This window comes from Sarcophilus harrisii, chromosome 2 (genome assembly GCF_902635505.1).
Source record: "Sarcophilus harrisii chromosome 2, mSarHar1.11, whole genome shotgun sequence".
Classification (NCBI taxonomy): Eukaryota; Metazoa; Chordata; class Mammalia; order Dasyuromorphia; family Dasyuridae; genus Sarcophilus; species Sarcophilus harrisii.
The window spans coordinates 46,503,177-46,515,159 of record NC_045427.1 but is presented as its reverse complement, the minus strand read 5'-3'; the positions used below and the strand labels follow the sequence as shown (position 1 = coordinate 46,515,159).

General features: G+C 38.6%; 1 protein-coding gene across 1 annotated transcript in view; it reads left to right on the top strand.

Moving 5' to 3' along the window:
* The first annotated feature begins 249 nt into the window (after positions 1-249).
* The window catches only part of ACSF3 (acyl-CoA synthetase family member 3), a 226,399-nt gene continuing 214,665 nt past the window's right edge, over positions 250-11,983 (top strand). Inside the window, exon 1 of the mRNA XM_012540377.3 lies at positions 250-555. The gene's annotated coding sequence lies outside the window, so the exon portion shown is untranslated. The remainder of the gene's footprint in view (positions 556-11,983) is intronic.

The following is an 11,983-nucleotide window of genomic DNA, read 5'->3' as shown; positions in this document are numbered from 1 at the left end:
CTGAGACAGAGGGGGAGGGCATGGGTTTCACTGGAAGTTTAGGCAGTCAGAGCGGAGTCAGAGACCCGAGTCCAAATCCCAGCTCTATCACCTGGGGCTTGTACGACTTCGGGTGTATCACCGACCCTCCGGGTGTCTTAGTTTCCCCACCTGTAAAATGGGCGGCCGTAGTTTGTTCTTCCTGCTTGAGGGGACCAGGATGATGTCATGTCTGGCCAATGGCCAGCGCGTCCGGCTGCGCATGCTCCCTTCTTGGAGCCACAGGGGAGCGCTGGGGCCAGGGGGGTACCAAAGGTGGAGGGCAGCAACAACCAATCCTCCTGAGCACGCCGTGCAATTCTGCACAATGGGTAGAGCCCCTCCCGCTCTAAATCTCCCATCCCGAGTGTGGACTTCAGCTCTTCCTCCCCTACTCGGAGTCTCAGTTTCCCCTTAATGACAAATAAGAGGCCCGGTCCCAGCATCGGGGACGTTTCCGCCGCGGAACCTCAGGAGCCGGGCGCCCGGGGCGCGGGGAACACGTTCTTGGACGCACGCGCACTCGCCCTTGCCCAGGTGAGGGTCCCTCCCGCCAGGACTTCCCGGCGCCTAGTCCCTGCCCCGGGCGGGGCGTGACGTCAGTGCCCGCTGCGTGCCCCCTCCCCTCGGCGGCCGAACGTAACGTGCTTCTCTTTTCTGCGGCCGAGGCAGCGGGCGGCGGCGGCGGCGGCGGCGGGGGCTGCAGGTGAGGCGGGTCTGCGCAGCCGCGGGCTGGGGCGTCTCGGGACAGGAAGAGGGCCGGGCAATGGCGGGGCTCGCGTCCCAGGGACGCTTCCTGTTCCGCCTGACCTTCCGTGGGGCCTGTTCTCCCGCAGACTGCGCGGGGCTCTAATAGGAAAAGGCCTGGCGTCGGCGTTGGCGGAGCCGGGTTTGAACTCTCTCCCTTTATGCGACCTCTGAGCCTTCGCTCCATCTTCCTGGGCTTCAGTTTAATGAAAAAGAATTGCACCCTCTCCCCTCCCCCCCCGCCAGAGGCTACCAGAAATCCCTCTTCCTTTGCTATTGTGTTACATTTTCCCTCCCGTCTTCTCTCCCGCCCCCACCTCTCTAGAACTCCCCGCGCACTTCCTCCAGCTAGTCAGGCAGCTCAAGTTCTATTTGTCCTGTAAAGAAATAGGCACGTTTCCTCCCTGACCCCGCCCCCTCCTAAAATCTCCCTGTTTCTATTGAAGGCGCGATCATCCTCCCCAACCCCTGGGAACCCTCCCGCCTACAGGGGGAGCTCCTAACCCGGGGTCCGATAGAGTCTAGAGGGTTCTGAACCTGGATAGGAAAAAAATCCCGCTGATGAATGAATAAAGCATTTATTAAACTCTTACTGTATACAGCACATGTCAATCACTGGAGATACAAATGAAGCAGTCCTGCTCACCAGGCGCAAGTCAAACGGGGAGGTCCCATGGTCTAAGCGGCCATAAATGCCTTCTCTCTAATGTTTTGCTGATTGTGGGATTAGGATGTTAGTGGCGGGATTTTTCCTTTCTCACTTGCAGGAGCAATTTCCAGGATACTTTATTTTGAATGAACTTTGATTTCTTTCATAATTCTGTATGTTTTATTTTAAGTCTTGAAAGTATCGTCCATAGACCTCTATAGATAGTCATATAGATCTGTGACACAAGAAGGGCGAAGAACCCTTGGTGGAAATCCCGTCTGCTTCATTACTCACCTCATCCAATCAGTTGCCAAGTCTTTACCATTAGAGAGAAAACGCACTGAATCTCATATCTCAACTGAACTCTGAGGCCTTGGCTAAATTAAGTCATTAAATAAGCAGTTCCTCAGTCTCCTCGTCTGTAAATTGAAAGGGTTGGACTACACACGCTCAACTCTAGACCACGATGCTTTTATTTTCTTTGTTCTTCTTTTCTGTTCTCTCCATCTGGAAGGTCATGACCCCATAATTAGATTTCTGACCTCTAGTCCCTCGCCTTTCCAATCCATTCCTGAAATTATGAAAATAACTTTTCTAAGGAATGACTGACCAGGCCATCCCCCAGCTCAAGCATATTCCGTGGTTCCCTGTTGCCCACTTGCCTTTAGGATAAAATACAAATCTTACACCATTTAAAAGCTCTTCATAATCCATTTTTAGGCTACTTTTCATTTCTATTTCACTACCTCCTACTAAACTGGCTTATTTTCTCTTCCATTTTTGATAGGTTGTATACTGTGCTTGGAATGTATTTCATCCTCCCTTCAGCCTCTTAAAAATCCCTCATTTTCTCTCAGGACTTAATCTGTGGTGCCATCTAATACAATAAGGAAATCTTTTCTGACTCCCTCTAGCTTTTAGTCCACTTTCTCAAACCACCATGTATATACATGCGTTTACAAATTTCAGGGGTCCTCAAACTATGGCTCTGGGCCTGATGCAGCAGCTGAAGACGTTTATCCCCCTCACCCAGGGCTATGAAGTTTCTTTATTTAAAGGCCCACAAAACAAAATTTTTGTTTTTACTCTAGTCCGGCCCTCCAACAGTCTGAGGGACAGTGAACTGGCCCCCTATTTAAAAAGTTTGAGGACCCCTGGCTTTACATGCTATTATGTGAACACTTTCCTCCAGCTCCTACCCTGTACCAACTCCTCAGTAGAATCTAGGGTTTTTAAGACAACTTTTTAGTGTTGTCTTTATGGCTTCGGTGCCTGACATAGAATCCTTACACAGAGAGGGTATTTAATAACTGTTTGTTGGATTGACTTAGGATGTCATTGAGTTCATCTCTTCTTATAGAAAAGGAAACTGATGTCCACTGATTTACCAAAAAAAGCATTCAAATGATAAGTGGTAAAATCAGGATTGGATTCTTAATCAGCTGATTCTTTTTTGTCTTTTTTGTTCTTCCCGTTACCCCATGCTGACCTCGCATCCAAACTGTCTTATTATTAAAGATCTCCGTATTTTCCCACAGAATTTTATTTCATGGTTCCCTCCTCTATCTCATTAGAAAGTTTTTCCTGATAACTAAGTTAAATATTCCTTTTAATAATTTGGGGATATTTCTTCCAAGTTATACCCTCTACTGAGACAGAAGAGCTGGTAAACACCTTTCCTAATTAATCCTTCACTTGGAATTTTAGAGATGGAATTTAGCAAGTCCCAAGCTAGTAATTTTGAATGACCTTGTGGGTCATCTCCAAGCTGTCAGAAGCCAAATCATATCTAAGGTTTGACTCATTTGCTAGGTAGAGAAACAAACAGATCTGATAAATGACTTCACCAATCACAAGGTTGTATGTCAAACTGGATAGAGCACTCAGCCTAACGTGAAAAAAGATGAATTCCAATGCAGTCTCAGACAATTAGGTGTGTGATTCTGGACAAGTAATTTAATGTCAAGTCTGCCTCAATTTCCTTAACTATAAATTGGGATGATAACAGCATCAACTTGACAGAGTTGTTATATCAAATGAGACATTTTTAAAATACTTAGTGCATAGTAGGTGCTATATAAATATTAGTTATTTTTACAACTACCACCACTAGTTACTACTAGAAAAATGCCAATATCTAAGTCCTGGTCTTCTGCCTACAAATACATTGGTATTTATGCTGTACTATCATGTGAATGGTATGCATCCACTGGCCTTTTCTTCTTCTCTTTTTCTAGATTAGATAATCCATAACTCTCATAGGGTAGTAGAAGGGGCATTAGTTATGCGTCAGAGGGCCTGGTTTTGTATCTTCCCACCTTCAAAATTTTCTACCTGCACAACTTTGGAAAATACTTCAATTTCTTGATCCTTAGTCTCTTCATCTGCAAAATAAAGGGATTGTACTAGATGATTCCTGAAGCCCCTTCCAGGTCTGTATCTGTAATCTTATGTACTCAGGACTGTAATTTCAGGATGTTTCTTTGGAACTTCTCCATCAAACAAAATTTAATTTATATTTCAGAAACTTTATAAATGTGGTCTATATTTAGATCAGCTTTTTGGGTTGTCTATCTAGCACAGTATCATAGTCTAACATTAGACACTTATCATCCACTTGGTTTTTATTGTGTAAATAATTAGGCCAATTTTTTGAACAATTGTACACTGCACTTAGAAAGTTCTATTGTTGTGGGGCTTTATATATTTGTATATAAAACTGTTTTTCATGGCTTCGCTTGAGAGCAGAGTGGAAGAGAGGGAAAGATTTTTGAACTAGAAGAAAATATAGAAGCCACCTAGTCAACCCCCTCATTTTACAAGTCAGGAAATTGAGGATCACAAAAGTAATTTCCCCATGGTCATACAGGGGAGTGACCATGACTGGATTAGTGGATTGGTGCATTAAGTTGGTGGGTTTGAATTAAGCTAAACACAAAGTTTAAAGTAATTGGTCAATAGAAACAACGTTTTACTTCCTTAATGATGAGCTGATTAGCAATGACTGGGTTTCAAATGTGTTTTTCCTCTTGATTTTCTATGCACCCCATGTAGTGACTATCGTGTAGTGCTGTGTAGATGTCTGCTACTTAAAAATAAAATTTTAACCTTCCCCACAGATATCAGGCTGATAGTAATATCTGGCTGCTGTAGTAACAGCACCAAAAAAAAAAAAAAAAACAAAAAAAAACTCATCACTATGTAAATAGGATGTAACTGAAGGGAAACATTCTTGAGGTCCATTTTAAATAATTATTTGGTTGAAGTTTGGGTGTGGTATCAAGTAAATTAGGTGTCTTTCCATTCATTTAGAAACCATTCTATTTTTGTTTGGAAGGTATTATTAGCAAACAACATGCATTTTTCTATTTTTATTAGCATATTCAGGCATTTCTAATTCGCTTCACTTTTACTGAGTCCTCCATCCCCCAGATGTATAGCTGGCACCTTGAGCAAAGGATATCAAAAACAAGAAATCAAAAGAGACTTTAAGGCTTAGTTCAGATGCCACCTCCATCAAGCCTTTTCTGATTTCCCCAGGTGCTAGTGCTCTCCCCACTTCTTTGTAAAATTTTTATCCCGAGTATATTATAAGCTTTCTGAAGGCAGGGACTGTTTTCTTGTTGCCTTTGTGTTTCCAGTATCTAGCACATATGTTTTGCACCTAGTTAGTAAGCACTTAATGTTTGTTGGATCAGTTTTCTCTGAGGAAATTTTTTTTAAAAATAGGTTTAAGCTAAGACAGGGTAGAGTTTAATAGAAGAAAGGGGTGTTTTTGTTAGTTTAAAAAAAACTTTCATAAAATTTTTACTTAAGTAGGTTATAGAGGTTTTATACTTAGTACTACATATGTAGTATGTATACATAGTAGTACTAAGGAAAGCAACAGACAGCCATTGACCTAGTTAGTGATTGAATCTTCTCACAAATGTGTTGTATGATCCTTTTCAGACTCAGTTTCTTCCCCTTTAAAATGAGAATGATAATAATAGTACTTTCCTCCCAGGGTTATTCCTGTGATCAAATGCGATAACATATGATATGTCTTTCTAACCTTAAAGTACTATATGAAAACAAGCTGTTATTATTTACTTTGCTGAGATTCTTTGCGGATTCCTCCTAGTCCTCTGACAGGGGAATGAATGAGGTTTGCATTCTCAGAGAACTCAAAGACTAGTTTGAATAGGTAGTTGGTTCATTCAGAATAAGGAGTGACAATAAAGTTTAAAATATCATTTGCTGTCTTTCATATGTGAAGATGATGTTACTAAACATCTACCCTCTCGCCCAATCCCTTTACTGACCAAATGTTCACATTTGTAAGAACAACTGTTCCAGCAACAGGACTTACATCCTTGAAGTGAGAAAAACGGACTCCACATGGAGGACTTCAAAGATGACAGTTTGAAGTTAATTCTTTGATGTGCCTGATCTCACTGATGCTGGTGCTCCCTCCGACAGTGTAGATTACAACACAAGCTTGCCTTCTCATCATGCCCCTCTCTGCTACTTGTTCTTCAGTAAATCCTCCCCAGGGAATCCATCAGCATGCTCTGGGAACACAGGCCATCCTTTGGCTAGCCTTTGCTCTTACTACATGACAAGCTCACCTTGTTTTATAGTGTGTAATTCTCTGATAGCTTTTTTACTCTTCTGAGCAATTCTTAGTCAATAATATGTTGTAGCCCATTAAAGCCCACTGTGCACTAGTCCATTGCCCCTTCGATGACTCAATTTTAATTCTTTGGAGAGAATAGTATTCCATGATCCTTAGCCATAGTGCATCACAGATGAATATTGATGTTGAAAGATGAGCCTTTGTTTCAGGGAGAAGCTTAGAGTCGTTAAAAGCACTATAAAATTTCCTAAAGCCAATCTACTCCTCTTGCTTTTTACATTTAAGCCCAGTCCATGATCCATTTGCAGTGGCTATCCAAAATATGTTTTCTAATAGATCGACTTTTGGGGCTGTCTATCCAAAATGGTTTAACATTAGGCATTCATCATCCGCTTGGTTTTTATTGTGTGAATAGTTAAATCAATTCTTTTTTTGAACAATTGTGCACCTCATTTAGAAAGTTCTATTGTTGTGAGGCTTTGTGTAATCAGTACAATGTCATGTATAAACAGTAGCATTTCTATCAATTAGCTAATTGTAAAGATGTCATTTGCTGTAAAATACTATTTGTGAAAACTTGCCTGTTCACTTGTATTATCATATCTTCCTAAATGTGTGTAAATCATTTTCATAAAGATTTTATAGAGATGGGAAAGTAGTTATTTGATTTGGTATTTACTGGCACATTCTCAGTTGCCTTTTTGGATAGTAATAAGAACTATTTTTTCCCCAAGAAATCTGGTATCCTATCTTGAAGATTGTTCTCAAATGCCTCAAAATTATGTCATCTCCTCCATAGATTTCTTCTGTGTATACCTAGTCTTGTCCATCTGCCCTTCTGCCTTTGTTTTCTTTAGTTTTGCTTCTGCTTCCTCATATAAAACCCATGAGGCTATGATCTTAGAATCCAAATGTAGTATCCCTTGACTTTTTTCCAACTTCATCCTTAAATGCCCTCAGATTGATATAACTTAGATAAGTATCTTGCCAAGTTTTCTTTAAACTTTTTTTTCCTTCACTGCTTGCTGTTTTATGAGATTATATTGCTCGTAATCTTTTACCATCTTCTTCTGCAAGTTCTTACAAATGAGTTTATAATAGAAAATGATGTTTCTCTTAGTTGGTATTTCTTTCTACATAGCAAGTTGAGGTATTGGCTGGCTAAAGCATTTACTTGGTACTTTTGGTCTTCTCATTGTGACAATTGAGCTAAACTTCCTTAAGGAAAAAAATGACTCTATGCACAATAGTATTTTTTCATTCCACATGTTTCAATATCAATAACATATTTAAATAGTTCAGGTTAAAGTTGCCTTAGTTATGTATCATTTTTATTCTTTTTTTTTTTTTTTGGTATTGGTTTTAGTCAAATAAATATTTTTTAAGCATCTACTATGTACCAGGCATTGTGCTAAGTGCTGCAGATCCAAATTCAAAAAAAAAGAAAGTTCTCAAGGAATTTACATCAATTTTTTTTTTTTTTGATGGGGAAGATAATACATAAAAGGAACCTGAAAAGGTGGGGATGGGAGAAGGCATCTGACTCAAGGGCCATAGTGGAGTAATCAGTATAAGAAGTCCCAAAGAAGTGCAGCCAAGTGAGAAATGAAATGTCTGAGCTGAGCCTCCTCCTTAAATAGAGATTTGGAGTTTATAGCTGTACCTTCAATCAGAGAGGCAGAAAATAGTGATAAGGTGGAGTCCCAAAGCTGGTGATATTTTTCTAATAATGAGCTTCTTGCAACATGGTGTAGAAATTCCTGGAGAATTCCTAAAGTAGTACAACCAAGTGAGAAAAGATAAAAAAATTTCATTTTGCTCTATTAAAATAATAGTGTAATTCTGCAAAGCTGATTTGTAATAACTCCTATATTAGTAACAAGTTGATTACTCTCTGCTGAAAAACAATTTCATTTTTTTGTGATGGCTGTTCATGGATTGACATGGACAAAAAATTGATCAACCAGTGGCTATGGGTGATTAGTCTCTGTGTAATTAGCCAGGCTTGGAAAACTAATGTAACTTGTTGCTGGACCACCATATTAGAATCTGCCAAAGACTGTGTTCCATTATTGTAGCATTTGAAAAGCTAGCGTCATCTCCACACCATTAGGAGGCATTGGACCAGGTCTTTATGGAGTTATTTGTATTGCTCTGCCAACTCAATAGATTGACCAGTCCATTATGTATCATTGGTCCAGTTTTGTTTTTCCTCTTAGAGAAATTATTATACTAACCATTGATTTGGGGAAATCAAAATCCTCATTTCAAAGTTCATTCTGAAGGTTGAATTAATTTTCTCCCAAATTTGTGAAATTTAGAGGAAATAATATAATCAAAGTTATATTCCTTCAATCCCTCATTGTAAAATTCATTTTTTCTCATTACTTGTTAACTAATCAGAGTTGATTGCCATCCCTGAGAGCACCCACTTTTCCAACAGCATATAAACTGTGAGCTCACTCCTATGATGAGTTTTTGGCATTCAAGAGTGTCACTGACCCTTATAATAATAAAATGAGTGATTACCCAGAAATTATGTCTCTCAAACTTTTTAAATGTCACACCTCTCTGAATTGTTAGCTTACTTCTTTAATCATGGATTACACTGAATGTTCCAGAGCTTGAGATTCAGGTTAGCACAACGTCCACAAGAAACAACATCAAGACTAAATCACCCTCTATAAAGAACCCCTCTTCCACTTAGAACTTAAGTATGAAACCTGAATTCATTGCCTTTCCCTCCAAGACCTCCCTTCTTCCTAACTTTTCTACTGCTATCAAATGCACCACCATCTTCCCAGTCCTTTGGCTTGATTCTTCCTTCACTCTCATTCTCTGGATTCTTCATAACATTTCTTATGCATTGCCCTTTCTTTCATCTGACACTACCACCCTGGGGAAGGCCATATTACCTCATACCTGAAGTAACACAGTAGCCTTGTGGTTGGTCTCCCACCATAATTCTCTCCCATAATTCAATAATAACTCAGCTATCAACCTATTTTCCTAAAGTGCAGATCAGGCCATATCCCCCTGTACAATAAATTTCAGTGACTCACTGTTTCTTCAGGATCAGATATAAAATTTACTTAGTCCTTGATAATCCAATCCCTTTGTACTTTTGTGCTTTTTCCAAGTTTCCCATGTACTCTTTGACCTAATTTTGCTCTCTTTGCTCTTCTTACTTATCTTCCTATATGATCTTTATCTCTCCACTTTATGCATTTTTCCTTGCTGTACTCCATGACTGGAATGCTTTCCTTTTTTTTATTCACTTCTTTGCTTTCCTAGATTTCTTTCAGTACTCAATTAATATCCCACCTTCTGCAAGAAGCCTTTCGTTAATGCTTATGTCTTCCCTGAGATTATTTCCAGTTTATCTTGTATATGTCTTGTTACTGTAAAGAGCTCTTTACATGTTGTCTTCCTCATTTGATTAAACTTTTTGAGAGATGAAACTGTTTTGTTTGTCTTTTTGCTTTTCTTTGTATCTCCATTTCAGTGGCACACATCTTTAGTGAGCATACCTCCTCTGCTTTGTCTTACTTGATGTAAATAATCTGAGAGGCATTGAATGGTTATTTCTGTTTCATTTTTCAGAGAATCTTTTAGAATTTTAAAATGTACATGTAAAAGTATTTTTAAGATTGTATTTTACTCCACAGAGTCGATTGGATATTTTTTTTGGAACAAAAAATAAGCATAGTAGAATCTTGTATTCTCTAAAAGTCACCCTGTCTCTTCCTATTTATTTGCCATCAAGGAATTATGTGTGTATCTTCCTAAAGATGAGAAAGTAAGCATATGGATTGAGAGTTATTAATTTCTAGTCTTTTTTGGGGAGAATGATTATCTGTGTTTTTTTCCTCAATCTTTTGGTATTTTCCCCTATCTGAGAAGTCTTAAAAAATGTGATCCCTCAGTATTTTTAAGATTAAAAACCATAGCATGGATTTCCTCTAAGAGTTCTTGTTCTCAAGTGGTTCTGGTCTGGCTGAGTTTTTTGACTGTCACTCTAAATTTGACTTCAAATTTCTTTTGTTGGAAAGTTGGTGATTTTACAGCCATTAATAATAGTGAAATATATTATTAAATTTGTGCCATTTTCCACCAATTTGTTACTTACCTTCTGTTGAATGCTTTGAGGAAGATGTGGCTCATTTATTTTGGTATTACACCAAGCATAAAGTACACTTGATTTTCCTTCAGCTTTTCAGTGTTTGTTGAGGTGATACTACTCCTAATTTCCCACCATTCTTTTTCTTTGGTGTTTCATAAATAAGTTTGTATTTCAATATTTGCTCTAGACTGCCGTTCCATTCTAGAGGTAATTTGCAGATTTTGTGGCTGAAGCAGTTTGGAGGATTCTTGATCTCTTTGTTGTGGCAGGCTGCTTCACATTGTTTAAATGTAGGCAGAAAGTGATGATAATCAAGGTCTTTGCCTTTATTGTTTCCTTTTTCCCCAACAACATTATTTGAATAGGTTCAAATTATTGCAATTGAATGCAACGTGTGTTTTCTCATATTTATCCTTCTATCTGATTCGATGCTTATTTTGACCTTCACTTTATTAGTTGATGGCCTGGCCACACAGAGAACCAGCTGATCTCTGTTATGATATTTGATACCCATGCCTTCTAACTCTTTTCAGGAAAGTATAAAGTACTTCTTCTCTTATCTCTGTGCCTTTGTGTTGGCTATTTCCTTTAATTTCTTTTTCTTCTCTTACTGCTAAAGTTAACATTTCTAATATAATATTGAATAGTTATGGTGATAGTGGGCAACCCCGTTTCACCACTGATCTTATTGAGAATGTTTCTAGTTTATCCCCATTACATATGATGGTTGTTTATGGTTTTAAATAGATGCTATTGTTGGTGCTTTTAAAAAAAAATCACATTTCTTTTTTTCCTTTTATTTATTTACTTTTGGTTTTCAACATTCAGATTTTGAGAAAGAAGAAACAACAACAGCAAAAAGTGAAAATATTATGGTTTTGATCCACATTCAGTTTCCATAGTTATTTCTCTGGATGCAAATGACATTTTTCATCCCAAGTCTCTGGGAATTGTCTTAGAACAATGTATTCCTGAGAAAAGCTAAGTCTGTTATAGCTTGTCATCACACAGTCTTGCTGTTACTGTATACGGTGTTTTGGTTCTGCTCACTTTACTCAGCATCAGTTCATACAATGCTTTCTAGACATTTTTGAAATCAGCCTGTTCATCATTTCTTATAGGACAATAGTATTCTATTACATTCATATACTATAAATTATTTAGCTATTCCCAACCAATGGGCATTCTTTCAGTTTCCCATTTATCACCTTAATACCACAAAAAGAAGTACTACAATCATTTTTGTATGTACGAGTCCTTTTCCTTGTTTTGTGATCTTTTGGTATACAGACCCAGTAATGGCACTGCTGGACCAAAGGGTATGCATTGTTTTATAGCCCTTTGGACATAGTTCTAAATTGCTCTCCAGAATGGCTGCATCAGTTAACAACTCATATATTTCTTAATAGCAATGAACTAATTAAACAAAAATTACAACTCACAATATGGTTTCTACCTTATAATAAAGAAAAATAGTGAAACAAAAGTGACTAACACTGCAACCATGTCTGACAGTATGGAAAGTTCTGCACTTCCCTACTTCTTTGCTAAGAAAAGTGTATTTTCTCCCCGTTTTTTGAGATCATGGTTGGTCATTTTGGACCAGAGTTTCCAACATAATTTTCAGGATCCTCCTTTACCATCCTAATGCTTAGCACAGTGCCTAGCACATAGTAGAAGCTTAATAAATATATGTTTTATTACTAAAGCTTTTTATTTGCCAAACATATGCATGGGTAATTTTTCTAACATGGACCCTTGCAAAACCTTTTGTTCTAAATTTTCCATTCCTTCCCCCCCATCCTCTCCCCTAGCTGGCAGGTAGTCC